This window comes from Chrysochloris asiatica, unplaced genomic scaffold, assembly GCF_000296735.1.
Source record: "Chrysochloris asiatica unplaced genomic scaffold, ChrAsi1.0 scaffold00037, whole genome shotgun sequence".
Classification (NCBI taxonomy): Eukaryota; Metazoa; Chordata; class Mammalia; order Afrosoricida; family Chrysochloridae; genus Chrysochloris; species Chrysochloris asiatica.
This window is the reverse complement of record NW_006408555.1, coordinates 6,863,665-6,878,847: the sequence shown is the minus strand read 5'-3', so window position 1 is coordinate 6,878,847 and position 15,183 is coordinate 6,863,665.

The following is a 15,183-nucleotide window of genomic DNA, read 5'->3' as shown; positions in this document are numbered from 1 at the left end:
ACCCACCATCCATGTATCCCTCCAGTATTTACTGATCACCTGCCTCTGCTTGGTCTTGTGCTGGAGTAGAAGGTACAGTGATGGATGAGACTGAGACTTTGCTGTTGCTATTGTTAAGTGCCTTCAAGTCAGATCTGACCTTGAGCAACCCTGTAAAAGGTTTCCAAGGAGCCGCTGGGAGGTTTAACCACCAGCCTTACGGGTTAGCAGTCCCGTGCTTATCCTACATCTCCACATCACGACTCTCCAAGAAACTTGTCAGTGTGTGGCTTTTCAGTTGGCATTTGGGGTGATCCTTAGTGGTAGAATTGTCCAGTGCATTGTAGGATGTTTAACAGAATACCTGACCTCCACCCACTAGCTGCCAGTAGCACTTCTTTCCCAGTTGTAATAACCAATTATATTGACATATGTCCTGTAGTGGGGTGGAATGGCAGAGTTGCCCTCACTTGAGAACCATTGCCTTTGAGTCAGAAACCTGGTTTCTGTTATTGTTGTTGTGAAGCACCATCAAGATGGTTTTGACTCATAGCAACCCTGTATAGGGTTTCTGAGGAGGAGCTGGTGGGTTTGAACTGCTGAGACCTTGCAGTTCAAACTGACCTTACAGTTCAGTGCTTATCCTCCAGTGCCGTACTAGGAGTTCCCACCTGGCTTCTAGTCTTGTCTTGTTCTCTTGTTGATAGGTGTTATTGAGTCTGTTCCAACTTACAGCAACCCTCTGCGCAATAGAACAAAACCCTGATTGGTCCTGTAGCATCCCCACAATTGTTGCTATGTTTGAGATCATTGTTGGAGCCTCTGTGCCTAATCCATCTCACTGAAGGTCTTCCTCTTTTTCATTGAGCACCCCCCCCCCCGACTTTAGCAAGCACGATGTCCCCCCAATAACATGTCTTCTCCTCTTACTAGTTGTCTTTCTTACTGTTTTTGTTCTAACCTTTTCCATATTCCTAGCACTTAACAGAGTTTCTGCCTGCAAATTAAGGGAATGAATGAATGAGAATCTGTATTTGTAAAACCAGCCATTTCTTAAGAAACTAACAGGTTGTTAGGAAGACTTTGAGTCTTGGCCACGTACAATGCCAAGCAAGCAATCTACTCAATCAAAATATACTTCAGCTAAGTAGGGGAAAAAATCTGCTTATGGGGTGTTTAGCTGTGTGGGCCTGACAGATAATTGAGTGGCTGGATTCTTCAGTTTCAACAGATTGGTTTGCCATTCTGTAGCCACAATAACAGAGTAAAGTAACGGTCATGTCTGTGTTTAATTTTCTGAGGAGTGCTGCAGCACGGAGGCAAATTCCTCAGCTGAGGCTAACAATCTGGCCAATTAAATGTGGCCGATTGGCACTCCTACACAAGTTTTGGGTATTTAAAATAGCTCTCAGAAAAGGAAGAAGAAGAAGAAAAGCCCAAGCTGCAAAGAAAGTTATAACTCTCCCCAGATCTCACATTTAAGAAGCAGGCTAGTAATGGTGAAATTGTTCTGGGTGACAGACGAGGGACAAGCCATCCATTCTCAGTGTATTAGTGTCACATGGAATGTTGGCTGTGTGGTCAGTGGTTGCGTCCATTTGTGGAACTGAATAATTTTTTATGTTCAAGGAAGTCATCAAACTTTCATTCCTCACAGTCTGAGGTTGAGGAATTCTTGATTGTGATGTCAGCCACTCAGATGGTGCCTCGAGTGTCTCCCCCTAAGCTTTCTTTACCACCTAAGGCCTATGTGGGGAGAGAAGGGGTGGGTGTCTAATAGGAAGGGGGGAGAGTTTGCTTACCTGTTTCCTATTCAAATCTGGCAAGCACAGTTCTTGGAGGCTGGTGCAACGATGTTGTGTTAGTTACCTTTACCACAATAATGCTGAATATCATTGATATACAGACATGCATACTTATTTCAAAAGTCATGAGTCTCTAGGTGGTACGAACACTTAAATCCTCAATATTAACCATATTATTTGGTGGAGGCCTGGTGTGGTACTGTGGGATAAAGCCATGGACCACAAGGTTGGTTTGAACCACAAGGTGGGTGGTTCAAACTCACCAGCCACTCCTTGGAAAGTGTATACTGGGTTGCTCTGAGTTGGAAGCGACTCGACACCACTTAACAACAACACCATTGGTGATTTGAGCCCGCCTGGAGAAGCCTCTGTTAGCATAGTGGTTATGAATTGAGCTGCTAATCTCAAGGTCAGCAGTTTGAAACTACCAGCTGGTTTCATGGGAGAAAGATGAAACTTTCTGCTCCTGTAAATATTTACAGCCTCGGAAACCCTGTACAGGGTCGCCATGAGTCGGAACCAACTCCACGGCACATAACCACCACCACATTCTTGGCGAGCCATTTTCTGTGATGCCTCACATTCCCATGGCTCAGTCCTTTCAGTTAGCTGACACGGAGTTCCCAAAGGACTGCAAACTGAGGATCCTTCTGAGGAGCTAGCTGTCTCCGCACCTGCTTTGGCTCCGAATTCTTTCTTATTCATTATTCTCTGTTACCCTTTCTTTTCCAGCATGAAGATATAAATAGAACCCAGAGAGCAGCTGAGAGGCTGAACCTTCTCCTAGTCTTCAGTCTCTCTCTCCCCTCTACATTCTTCTTTGAACAGTGCTGAATGGACATTTCATGTTCAGCCTTAGCTTTATTCCCATATCCCAACGCCTTGTGAGGATTAGGATTTGAGGTAGATTGCTGTGCTTCTCAAGAACAATGAGGTGTGCCTTTCGATGCTCACACGCCTTGCTGTATGGTGTGGCAGGTTCCTCTCACTCTGGGCATCCGCCTCACCTTTTAACTCTAGGCTCAGCCACATCATAAGCTTTGACTAAGCAAATCTTAGCTGACTTAATGCAAGTAAGGTTTGTACCTGTGCCGCTACCTTGATCAGATATCAAAGCTGACTTCTTGAAGTGTGAGAACTGTACCCATCAAAACCATCCCAGATGAGCTAACAGCCATCAACGCAGCCAAACCCAACAAAGCCAATGAGCTAACCCTAGCCAACAAAAAACAAGCAAGCAAACAAAAAAGAAACCATTTGCTCTGGTGTTAAGTCTAACTCACAGCCACCCCATGTGTTACAGATTAAAAGTGCTCTCCTTAGAATTTTCAAGACTGTGACTTTTTCGATGCAGATCACCAAGACCTTTCTTCTGAGGTGCCTTCTTTGTCATTGTTGTTAAGTGCCATCAAGTGGCTTTGGAATCACAGCGACCCTGTATAGGGTTTCTAAGGAGCAGCCTTGGATTTGAACTGGTGTCTTTGTAGTTTGCAGCCCAGTGTTGATCCTACAGCACCATACCAAAGGTGCCTCTGGGTGGTTATGTGCTGTGGAGTTGGTTCCAACCCTGTACAGTGTTTCTGAGGCTGTAAATCTTTAAGGGAGCAGAAAGCCTCATCCTTCTCCCGTTGAACAGCTCGTTGTTTCGCTTTGCTGATTCTCAGGTTAGTAACCCGATTCATTGGCTTTCAGTGGTAGACCCTGCACCTTTGAGAGACAACTCCCGAATCATTAAATTCCCCAATTCACGAGAATACCATACAGCACTCCCCCTGAAAATCCAGTTAAAATACTAAAAGTGAAGAATATTGATGGTTTTATACACACAGTTCTAAAATAAGTTATGGAGGTGGTGACGTGCAGTGGAGTCGGAATTCCAACTCACAGCGCATCGGCATAGGATTTCTGAGGCTGTAAATCTTTATGGGAGCAGAAAGACTAATTGTTCTCCCATGGAACAGCTAGTGGGTTTGAACTGCTGACCTTGAGATTAGCTATTCGACTGGTAACCACTACATTACCAGAGTTCCTTAAAGTAAGGTATCCAGTGAATTAAGTGATGTCTTCTGGAATCCTTCTTCCATCTAGTTTCATATACCTACCTCTTCCTTTGTTGTTGTTAAGTACCATCAAGTCGGTTCTGACCCATAGCGACCCTGTATAGGGTTTCCAAGGAGCAGCTGGTGAGCTTGAACCACTGACCTTGCAGTTTACGCCTGTTTTGCAGTTGAATGCATTAACTCACAGCACCTCACCAGGCCTCCATACTTCTTTCTTGTTGTTGTTAAATGCCATCGAGTTGAGTTGGTTCCGACCCATAGCGACCCTGTAGAGGGTTTCTGAGGAGCAGCTGGTGAGCTTGAATCACCAAACTTGAAGTTCAAACAGCTTTGCAGTCTGATGTAGTAACCCACAGCACCACACCAGGCCTCCATACTTCTTCCTTTGGTCCTCTTATTACAGTGTTTCTGTATTCACAATAGTTACAATGGGAGCTAATGCTTATGTGGTTGTCTTTTGGTGCTGAGTTGTTTGCAGACATGTCTCATTTTATTTTCACAGACTTTTCTTTGTAAAATATGAGTAGATCTTGTTAGGAGTCCTGGTGTGGCACTGTAGGATTAACTCTGGACCATAAGGTCGTTTGAACTGCAAGTTCATTAGAAACTGGTCATTTCACCAGTTGCTCCTCAGAAACCATATACAGAGTTGCTATGAGTCAGGACTGACTTAACGACATTTAACTACAACATCATGGCTTGTTAGAGAAGAGAACATGGTAGCTCAGAGACTCAGGGTCAAAGCTTGTACCCAGGTCACACCGATGACAGCCTGTGCTTCTTTATACCAGCCTGATGGCTGCCTCTTGAAAAGATGAGATGTAATAGTGAGACATTGAATTCTGGAATCCCAGTTCACAGAATTCAGCAGTGTAATGGAATACTAGGAAACACTGGCTTGCCAACAATTAATGCGAATGATACCTTAGCGCTTCCCTTGACCACAAGTTCAGTAGAAGTTGGCATTGTTAGGAAGCTAACACAAACACACAGCAAGGCTTCTGAGGATCCCTGGTAACACAGTGGTTAAAGCATTCAACGGCTAATGAAAAGGCTGGTGGTTCCAACCCAGGAGCCATAGTGTGCTTCTGGGAAAGACTTCCAGCCTTGGCCACCCTATGGGGGCAGTCCTCCTCTGTCCTGTAGGGTCATTATGCATCAGAATCCATTCAGTGGCAGTGGGTGTGGTGTTTGGAAACTTAGATTCCTTTGCAGGTAGCATAGTGGTTACGAATTGGGTTGCGAACCACAAGGTCAGCAGTTCGAAACTACCAGCTGCTCCGCAGGAGAAAGATGAGGCTTTCTGCTCCCGTAAAGATTTACAGCCTTGGAAACCCTGTGCAGGGTCGCTATGGGTCGGAACCGACTCCACAGCCCTTAACAACAACAACAACAACAGATTGGAAAGCAATGCTTTTCCTGATATAATGAATGAAATTAGTAGTTTGAAGGAGAACTAATTATTTCCCGCTCCTGATGTTTCCCCTCATGTGGAGGAAGCTTCATTAGTGTGACACCCCTGGCTTCTCTGTGTCTTTGGAGGGTGACAGTGGAGAGACTTAGGTGCCACACAGGCACACTTCTGTTTATTGCAATTTGCTTAACTGCGTTTTTCACAAATGGCAGGTTTGTGGCAACCCTATATCAAGCAAGTCTATTGGCACCATTTTCCAACAACACATTCATTCTCCCTTTGTGTTTCTGTATCGCATTTTGGTTGTCCTCACAATATTTCAGATTAGAGTAAACCATGAACGTATTTTAAAATAAGCACTATGAAATGAGAATATTTGTGACTTGCTTTATTGCACTAGTCCCATTATTGTGGAGGTCTGGAACCGAACTCATGATGCCTCTGAGGTATGCCTGTATACATTTAGGAATGGTACATTTGAACTTTTTGGTTCCTCAGCTCCTTTTTTTCTCTCTTGAGAGCAAGCTTCCCACAGAGAATATAACTGTTGGATTCTTTTCCAGGCATGACACACCCCAGCCCAGCCCCACGGTCAGGAGCCTGTCCAGGTACAATGCTACCATTAAGATGCAAGTGAATCTGTTGAATTGAGAGGGTTAGAATCCATTTTGCTTTCTCCTCAAGTGACCTCCTCCGATTTAGGTCTGTTTGACCTCCATCTGCTACTGTCACTTCTTGTCTTTCAATTTTCTCAGAACTCGGGCAGAAAAGAGGGTTCTATTGATCAGCCTCTGAGCAACCCAACCAGTATGAGATGAAATATGAGATATCCAGGTACCACACGTCGAAGACTTATTCTATGAACCTCAGTGCCTTATCACTACAGTTTCCAGCAGTATAATGTAGTAGGCACTATTGTTGACATTTTCAGTTTACAAAGGAGGAAACTGAAGCTTCCCCAGTTAGAAAGTAATAAAGCAAAATTCCAACCAGGTCAGTCTACACTGAAGGCCAACAGATAGCCAACAGGGTATGTTTGCGTGACAGATGCTCATGATAGTAGGACAAAGGAATGGCCACCTTGAGGAGGTGAAGGCCAGGCTGGAATTTGGCTAATCAAAGTGATTAAATAAAGAAGAGAAAGGAATAGGGGCATTCTCAGAATATCAGTAAGAAACAATCCCTGCCAGTAGGAACATTATTGTCATCATTAGCTTCTTGATCTTCATCGTCTTCACAGTTGATTGACATTTGACCTTACTAGAGACTGCTTTGAGCATATGACATCTGTGGTCCGCAGTACCATCAAGAGAGAAGAGCTGGGAGCAGAGTGCATCCTTTGGACCCACTGTGTTTGCACTGAGAACCTCTTAGAGCTAGGGGAAGATGGATGCTAGAACGCATGGAGAGTTCCAAAGAATGCCTGACCCACACATGTTGAAAGGAGACAGAACCTTCCCTCAGAGCTGACACAGAGAATCTTCCTTAGGGCTGGTGTCCTGAATTTGGACTTCTAGCCTCCTAAACTAGGAGAGAATAAATTTCTGTTTGTTAAAGGCATCCATTTGTGGTATTTCTTTTATAGCAGCACTAGAGAACTCAGACAGAATTTGGAATTAGGAGTGGGGTACTGCTCTAACAGATCCCTAAAATGTGGACCCAGTTTGGGAATTGGGTCATGGAATTGGGTGCGGAAAGCCTATGCAAGGTGATTATGAGTTGGAACTGACTTAATGGCACTTAACAACAACAACAATTGATAGAGATTGGAAGAATTTTTTGGTGTGTGTTTGTGGGGGAGGGTGGAGAGGGATCGGTAGGAGAGTAAGGAGTGAGGGCTAGGGTTGGGACTATGAATACTGAATATTGAAAGATTTTTCTTCAAGATCATTAATTCGGCTTTCCATTCCTTCAATTGTACTTCGTTGCCCTTCCAGTGTATTATCTATTTCTGAAGTCTTAGTGTTAATTTTCTGGCTTTCTGATTACTATTTTTATATGGTTCCCATTTTTTTTTCATTATTCTGTCAGTTTGTTTCCTGAATTCATCTGAAGTTTTGTCCATGCTTTCCTTGAGTTCATCTGCAGTTTTCTTGATAATTCTTTCAATCTGTTAAAGTTCCCTAATTAGCATTCTTGAAAATTCCTTATCAGGTAGTCCTGACATCATTTCTGGTGTTGTATTTTGTGACTTTCTGTTTTGGTCACTTGTTTAAGGACTCTGTCTTGTTTCTTCATAAAAACTGAATGGAATTTTAAAGAATGACACTTGACAACAACAACAACAACAACAACGTAGGTCAGACTAGAACGATTCTGTAGGGTTTCTGAGACTGTAAATCCTATGGGAGCAGATCACTTCATCTTTCTTCTGAGAACCAAGCTGGTGGGTGTGAACCTCCTAATTTGCAGTACCATCAGGACTCCTTACATATGTGCATAGGCTGTCATAATATACATATGTCCCTGTATCTTGCACTGTACAGTAGTTCTGATTTCAATTGCGGTTCTTATTCTCACACTTCATTTATTTGGCCATGCTGCAAAAAATTGTGCACCAAACATTCCTTCTACAGCCCTCTCTGCTCCTCATCTAGGTTCAGTAACCCATGGCAGTGACCACACAGAACTCAGACACTACACTCCCAGTTCTGAGGTTTAATAGGGTAGTTAACAGGATACAATATAGGATCTGAAAACGTTCAGGTCACAGTTCTTCCAGTCAGGGCAGGCTCGTCTCAGTTACAACCCCAGCCAGGTCTCTCTCTGCCTGCCAATGTTACCAAGCTCTTTTAGGGCTGCTGATAAATGCCCACAGGACACATCACTCTACCTAAACCTCAGCCTGAAGACACTCAGCACTAGCTCTGTGGTTCACCAAACCTAGCTCCCCCAGTTAAATGTCTACAGGTGCCCCACTCTACAAGCAAGTTTTCCACCCAAAGTCACTCCGTTTTATTTGCTCTGTGGATGGGGATGTCCACCATTGTGGCTCATGATCTAACTCTTGGTTGTGCGGCTGCTTCTCTGCTACCCCCTCCAGTGTGACAGCTTTCTGGCCCTGGGTCAAGCAGGTTCAATGTGTAGGGATCTCTGGGTCCAAAGGACATGCTTCACTCCTGATGCTTCAGTTATGGTAGTGAGATCTCCATCCTGCTTCTGAAAGGACTTATTCTATCCATGTGAAAGTTCCATGTTAATCACGTGAACCACTCACAACTGAATCATACAATCTTGTCAGCATCTTTTCCTATCTTCTCTTGCTCAGTCCCAACAGGGCAAAAATGTTGTTTGGTGGGAGTTTACAAAGTGGCTAGAAGAGACATTAAATAATGTGTTGCACCACGGTCTCATAGTAAAATAAAATAATTCATGGTGTGAATGTATCATGGGGTGGTGGTGGTTATGTGCTGTGGAGTCAGTTCTGACTCATAGTGACCATGTTTAGGGTTTTTGAGGCTGTAAGTCTTTACAGAAGCAGAAAGTTTCATCTTCTGCAGAACTCCTGGTACTTTTGAACTGTTGACCTTGAGATTAGCAGCCCAACTCATACCCACTATGCTACCAGAGCAATATTCCGCCATGAGTTATTGCTGATTTTAAGTGCTGTTGAGTTGGTTCTGACTCATAGTGACCCTGTATAGGGTTCCCAAAGAGTGACTGGTAGGTTTGAACTACCAACACAGTGGTTAGCCATTCAGTGCTATGGTCCTCTTTTAACTGGTTCTTCCTTTCGTCTCTCCTTTGAAGAAGGCTGTGATGAAGTCTTTGAACATCTATCTTTAGATGCTGAAACTTTCATTTTCATAGGGCAGAATTGCAAGAATGGATTTTTGGGGTTGAAGGGTATGTATATTTTTAATTCTAATACATATATCCAGATGGTTTTCCAGAAACACTTTGCATTTCTATATGTAACAGTGGGATGACTTTTCTATCCTCCCCACCAGCCGTAGGTCTTAATTCCCTTTTCATTTTTTGCCTGGTACATGAGCATTAAATAATAACTCAGCTGCTACTTTAATTTGCATTTCTTTGTGTACAAATTAGGTTGGATATCTTTTCATGTTTATTGGCAATTGGAGTTAGCTCTTCTATGAACTGACTATTCATATCTTTTGTTCATTTTTCCGTGGGATTGTTTATATTGTCAATTTGCAAGAGCTCTTTGTATTATCAAAGAGATTAACCTGTTACATGTCATCTGCATTGCAAATGTTTTTTCAATTTGGGAGTGCTTCTCTGTTAACTCTTAAAGCATTGTCTTTAGCTATGCTTACATAGTTTCCAGTTAATTGATCTCTAGGAGGTAGTTTGTTGTGACATTTGTACAAACACACATGTTTTCCTCTTACAACTTCAATGTCATTTTTTGAGTTAGAAAAATCTTCTGTAGAGTTTGTGTAGACTTACATTTTTTTTTTTTTTAATGATTTTTGTTTTTATTTTACTTTTATATTTTGGCCTTTCTTTAAAGCATGTGAATTTATTTTTTACACATGGCATGAGGTAATAGTTCAACTTCCTGTCATTTTGATCTGAGAACCATTTGTGTGGGCCCATTTACAAAATAAGTCATTCTTTACTCATTGGCTACAGAGTCTTTTACAGCCTAATTAAAAAAAAAAAAAAAAAGCTTCTTTACTGTGATCTAGTCCTGAATGTGATACTTGCGTGTGTTATTAATGATGTTCTTCAATAGTTTAAAGACCTCTTTGAACTGTTGTTGTTGTTGTTGTTAAGTGCCATCGAGTCGGGTCCGACCCATAGCGACCCTGTACAGGGTTTCCGAGGGTGTAAATCTTTACGGGAGTAGAAAGCCTCATCTTTGATAACCATTGTTGTTGTTAGGTGCCATCGAGTCGGTACTGATTCATAGTGACCTTATGCACAGCAGAATGAAACACTGCCCGATCCTGGGCCAACCTCACTACTGTTACTACGCTTGAGTCCATCGATGCTGCCACTTGGCCAATCCATCTCGCTGGGGGTCTTCCTCTTTTTCTCTGACCCTCCACCTTACCAAACATGATATCCTTCTCCAGCGACTGGTTCTTCCTGACAATATATCCGAAGTATGAGAGGCGAAGTTTGGCCATCCTGGCCTCCAAGGAGCACTCTGGCTGCACTTCTTCCTACACAGATCTGTTGGTTCTTTTGGCAGTCCATGGCGTTTTCAGTATTCTCCTCCAACACCCTAACTCAAAAGCATCAATTCTTCTCCCGTCTTCCTTATTCACTGTCCAGCTTTCACACGCATATGAGGTTATTGTGGTGCCCCTGATTAAAGTCTTTTCAGTCACTTCATAGACACGTGAAAGTAGAACAATGAATAAAGAAGCCTGTAGAAGAATCCGTGTATCTATTGAATGGTAGTGTTAGAGAACAATATTGAATATGCCATGGACTGCCATGAGAACAAACACATTTGTCTTAGAAGAAGTGTGGCCAGAATGCTCCTTCCAAGTGACAGTGGCAAGATTTTAGCGCTTGTACTTTTGACATGTTGTTAGGAGTCTCCAGTCCCTGGAGACGGACATTGTGCTTGGTAAAGTGGAGGGTCAGCAAGAAAGGAAGACCCCGCCAATGAGATGCACTGACACAGGGGCAACGACAATGAGCTCAAGAGTAACAACAACTGTGAAGCTAGCACAGGACCAAATAGTGTTTTGTGCACAGGCTTGCTATGAGTCTGAGCCAGACGTGGTGTCACCTAACAACAATGGCCCTGAATCCTCATTGGTTAACTTTTCATTTGTGTGCTAATGTACACTGATTCATTCAGAGAGGTCTGATATATATTTCTCCATCTCTCTCTTTTGAATAGCCTTTTCTTTTTCCCAGCCTTTGTCATTGCTTCAATTTTTTATTTGCCTCTTTTCCCAGAGAACCATCACTAATTTATGCTAATGCTCTCTGCTGAAACTGCTGGTCCTGTCTCAACACAGGTGCACATTTTAAATAATCTATCTGTTCTTTTTTTTTCTCTTGGAGTCACCTGGGGTGGAATTTTCTATCATCTTGTTCCAGTTTTGATGGGTTTCTGGACATACTGACCAGCTAACATTCCGGGGTTTCCATTGACTGTCATCCTGATGATATCCTCTTCATCTTCTATGGATCCTCCTCTTCTGCATTGGGCGACGTTTTCACTTCGCAGAGCACATGTCCCTGACAGCTTCTCAGGAAGAGCGCTGGACTGCTACATTTCTTGAGACAGGAGTTTGCATTCTAAAAATGTTTTTATTCTACCCTCTTCCATCAACAATAGTGTGTGCATAACTATATATGGTAACTCATTCTTCTTCTGAATTTTGAAGACATTGTTTCTTAGTTTTCTAAGTTCAGATGTTCCCGTAAAGCAATCTAACATGAATGTATTTCACAGTGTTTGGTTGCTATTTAAATATATATATATAATTTTTTTTTTCAATTTGAATTTCACAATTTTGGGTATGAGTATGGGCTTAAAAATTATTTGTGCTAGACACACAGTGGGATATTTTAATCCTGGTATTTATGAGGAGGCTTCAAAAAGTTCCTGTAAAAATGAAATGTAAAGATAATGGACTCACCAAAGAAGATATTTGGGTAGCCAACAAAGATGCATGGAAATGTTTGTGATCATTAGCTATTTGTTGTTGTTAAATGCTGTCGAGTCAGTTTCAACTCACAGTGACCCTATATAGGGTTTCCGAGGAGTGGCTGGTGGATTTGAACTGCCAGCCTTGTGGTTTGTAATCCTGTGCTGATCCTACAGTGCCACACTAGGACTCCTGATTAGCCATTGTTGTGGTTAAGTACTGTCGATTTTGACCCATAGTGACCCTGTATAGAGAAACTCAAATCAAAGCATCAGTGGGTTATTGTCTTACCCAAGCATTAAAAGCCAAGTACAAGAAAGCAGACAACAACATATGCTGGAGAGGGTGTGGAGAGTATGGGACCCTTCTACACTGCTAATGGGACTGTGAAATGGAGCAACCACTGGGTAAAACAGTATGACACTTTCCCGTAAGTTTGGAAATAGAAATACCATATGTCCAAGCAATCTACTTGGTCTGTATCCTCAAGACATAAGAGCCATAGCACGAATCAATACATGCATATCAAGGTCCACAGCAGCAGTATTCACAATAGCAAAAAGATGGAGACAGTCTAGAGATCCATGAACAGAGAAATGATTGAACAAACTTTGTTGCATACACACAGTGGAATATTACATAGTGCTGAAAAATAACGATGAATCTGCAAAACACCACATAGTATGGAGAATCCTAGAGGAGTGCATGCTGAGTGAAATTAGTCAGTTGCAAAGGGACAGATACCATATGAAGCTACTACTGTAAAATGTCAAGAAAAGGTTTTCATGCTACAATTAACACACTATGATGATTACTAGGGGTGGGAGGAAAGAAAGAACTTTTCACTGGTAAAGTGAGAAAATCTAGTTGCTTGAAGACATCAAGACCATCATCTCAGAGAGACTCTGAAACTTTATCTTGACCATAAAGAAGCTAAAGCAAATGGAAGAAATGCGGAAGTAAAAGAGCTAAACGGAAATTTTCAAAGGGCAGCTCAAGCTCAAGAAAGCAATGTCAAGTATTATAATGAAGTGTGCAAAGACCTGGAATGGCAAAACCAAAAGGGAAGAACATGCTCAGTATTTCTCAAACTGAAAGAGCTGAAAAAAACAAAAAACAAAAACAAAAACAAAATGAATTTAAGTCACAATTTGAAGGATTCTGTGGGAAAAATTGAGTCCTGGTGTGGTGTTGTAGTGTGGTGATGTAGGATAAGCACTTGACTTCTAACCATGGGTTCGGTGGTTCAAACCCTTCAGCCACTACTCAGAAACCCTATACAGGTTCACTATGAGTCAGATCTGAACCAAAGACACTTAACAAGAACAACAACATGGACAAAATATTGCATGATGCAGAGAACATCAAAGTAAGATGGAAGGAATACACAGAGTCACTGAACCAAAATGAAATGGTCAATGTTCAACCATTTTAAGAGGTAGCATATGATCAGGAACCAGTGGTAGTAAAGGAAGAAGTCCAAGGTGCTCTGCAAATATTATTGCAAAACAAGGCTCCAGGAATTGATGGAATACAAATTAAAAATTTTAAATAAGTAGTGGCAGTACTGGAGGCACTCACTCACCTAGGCCAAGAAATTTGGAAACCAGTGATTGGAAAAAATCCATATTTGTGCTCATTCTATAGAGAGGTGAACCAACGGAATGTAGAAATGATTGAACAGTATCATTAATACCAAATGCAAGTAAAATTTTGCTGAAGATAATTAAAAAAAATAGTTACAACATTACATTGAAGTTGTAAAACACTTCAGTTTGCTTGGATCTACAGCCAACACTCATGGAAGCAGCAGTCAAGCCTAATTATTACATTAGGCAAATCTGTTGCGTAAGCCTTCTTTAAAGTGTTCAAGGGCAAAGATATCAGTTTGAGGACTAAGGTGTGCCTGGCCCAAACCATGGTATTTTCAATACCCTCATATGCAAGTGGAAATTGTGTAATTAATTAGGAAGACCTTAGAAGAATTGGTGCAGTTTTTGATGTTGACAAAGAATATTAAAAGTGCCATGGATTTCCAGAAGAACAAACAAATGTGTCATACAAGAAATACAGCCAGCATGTTTCTTAGTCAAGACGGCAAGACTTTTTATCTCATACTTTGAACATATTTTCAGAGCAGCCCATCTTTGGAGAATGACCTCATGCTTGGGAATGTTCAGATTCAGTGAAAAAGAGGAAGACCCCCAATGAGATGGGTTGACATAGTGGCCAAAACAATGGGCTGAAACGGAATGACAATTGTGGCAATGTCAAAACCGGACAGTATTTCATCCCATTGTGCATGTATAGGGTCGTGATGATTTGGAACCAACTAGATGGCATTTAACACAGTTTGTTGTTTTTGTTAAGTGCTCTTGAGTTGCTTCTGACTCATGTTGTTGTTGTTGTTATATGCCGTGGAGTCGGTTCCTACTCATAGCGACCCTGTACAGGGTTTCTGAGGCTGTAAATCTTTATGGGAGTAGAACGCCTCCTCTTTCTCCCATGGAACAGCTGGTAGTTTCCAACTGCTGAACTTGCGGCCCACAGCCCGATTCATAACCACTACGCTACCAGAGGTCTGACTCATAGCGACCCTGTATAGGGTTTCCGAGTTACTTGAACCAGTTACCTTGCAGTTCAAGCCAACCTTGCAGTCCCTTGTATTAACCTGCAGCACCACACCACTCCGTAGCATAGTATTGTTGTTATTAAGCGCTGACGAGTTGGTTCCAATCCATAGTGATCCTATGTAGGGTGTCTGAGGAGCAGCTGGTGAGCTTGAACTTCTGACCTTTCAGTTCAAGTTCAGACCAACCTTGCAGTCCAGCCCATTAACCCACAGTGCCACACATGCTAATTTGGGTGATGGAGAAGGCAGTTAAAAAGAAAACGAAAAAGGAAGAAAAGGAAATTACGTTGTTTCTCTTTTTTATGTATTTGAAAGGAAACAGTTTACATTTATTTTCTAATTCGGACAAACCATTGGGATAATTCCCACAAAAGGGAAAAAAGAAAGAAGAGGAAAATAAAAAAGATTTGGCAATGGATGGTGGTGATGGTTATGCAGCTTGAGTGTGGTGTGGCTAGACTACATGTAAAAATGGTTGGACTAGCAAATGTTTTATTGTATAGATATTGCTGCAATAAATGAAAAAGAAAACTCTATGCGCCTGTTCCAATTTACCTGCAAATTAGACTTAGAGACACACTTAGAAACTCATTCATTATAAAAAAGAAAAAGATAATGGAATTTTCCTGCAAATTTTCTGAAGCCCCTTTGTATACCCTTAAGTCTCAGGGTATTTTTCTAGAGTTTTTTTTTTTTGTCTGATAAATTT